Source organism: Ursus maritimus, unplaced genomic scaffold, assembly GCF_017311325.1.
Source record: "Ursus maritimus isolate PB19 unplaced genomic scaffold, ASM1731132v1 scaffold_30, whole genome shotgun sequence".
NCBI classification, from domain to species: domain Eukaryota; kingdom Metazoa; phylum Chordata; class Mammalia; order Carnivora; family Ursidae; genus Ursus; species Ursus maritimus.
Window position 1 is genome coordinate 8029642 of NW_024425564.1, and position 1902 is coordinate 8031543.

The window sequence follows — 1902 nt, forward strand, 5'->3', positions numbered from 1 at the left end:
GCCCTAGGAATCTAATACGAAGCATAAAACAAAATTAGTGATTTGAACTAGCAAAGAAATAAAATCTATAATTTTTCCTAAATTAATAAATAACATACAGGACGTTCATACTTCACTTTAAAGTTTCAAACCCAGAGTATCTCCCACTTACCTAGTTGCTTTACAGTAATACATGATCTTGATATGTCCTCCCCCCCCCCCCAGTTTCTTCCCTCTTTCCAGGGTTTGGTTTTTTACAGGACTCCACACCCGTCCTCCCAATGGCTTATTCACTCCCTTCCCCACTCACTTGACCTTGACTATTTGGAGACATCTAATACAACAGACGGTCGCTCCATTACCAGTTACAGCCTGTAACTGAGGGATGGGAGGGACAGGCAGGAAAGTCCAGACGCCCCAACTCAGTGACCACATGGCCACTCCATTACCAGTTACAGCCTGTAACTGAGGGATGGGAGGGACAGGCAGGAAAGTCCAGGCGCCCCAACTCAGTGACCACATGGCCACTCCATTACCAGTTACAGCCTGTAACTGAGGGGTGGGAGGGACAGGTAGGAAAGTCCAAACGCCCTAACTCAATGACCACTCTGCTTTGTCATGTGTACTCAAGCCCCCCAGTCCCATGGGCCAGGCTAAGGTTAGACTTTATCCAAGGCTGCATCTTTGCTTTGCTATTTCCCCGTCCCCATTCTGAGGGCCACTCCCCCAATAAGTCACGTACTCCTGAAGCCCCGTCTGAGGGTACGCTGTAAGGACCTAAGAAACTTGCTTTGGACGTTTTTTTTACTGATCCTTCATATTCAATCAAATGAACAAAGTTTTCCTATGGAAAAGTTCAACCCAAGAGTTTTAGATCTGAGGAGGGCATTCACATTGTGGACCAGATCCTGATAATGAGACTTGAAAATTCAAGGTTTTGACATAGAACAAGAGGGATATTAAGAAAATTGGTGGCTGACTGGCCTTTATTGTTGCACCATTATAATTCTGCTTACAAATGAGAAAAGAATCAACAATCTTGAGAAAATGTTCATAGAAACTTCCAAAACTGAAATTCAAAGAGAAAAAAAAAAAATGAATGAAAAAGGCAGAACAGAATACCCAAGAACTATGGGGAAATCACAAAAGGCATAACATATGCTTAATGGGAAATAAGAAGAAGAAAGAGAGAAAGGAACAGAAGAAATATTTGAAGCAATAACGACTGAGAATTTCTCAAACTAATGGTAGATACCAAACCACATTTCCAGGAAGCTCCGAGAACACCCAGCATGAGTGCAGCGAAATAGTTAAAAGTGTTAAGAGAAAATAATTGTCATAATCATGTGCCCAGGGAAATTATCCTTCAAAAGTTAAGGTGCAATAAGGGCCTCCTCAAAAAAAAAAAAAAAAAAGAGTTTTTTTGAGGTAATTTATAGCCGTAGAACTGCCTTGCAAGAAAGGTTAGAAAAAGTTCTTTAGAGAGAAGGAATGATATAGGTCAGGAACATGGATCTGTATAAATAAAGGAAGGGTGGCACCTGGGTGGCTCAGTCAGCTAAGCGTCTGCCTTCAGCTCAGGTCATGATCTCAGGGTCCTGGGATCCACCCCACTTCACCGGCTCCCTGCTCAGCAGGAAGCCTACTTCTCCCTCTCCCGCTGCCCCTCCCCCCTGCTCATACTTTCTCTCTGTCAAATAAATATATAAAATCTTTATTAAAAAAAAACAAACCCAATACTGGGAGCCTGTTTGGCTCAGTCCGTTAAGCATTTGCCTTTGGCTCAGGTCATGATCCCAGGGTCCTGGAATCAAGCCCTACATGGACCCTCTGCTCAGCAGGGGGTCTGCTTCTCCCTCTCCCTCTGCCTGCTGCTCCCCCTGCTTGTGTTTACTCTCTCTCTCTGTCAAATAAATAAATAAA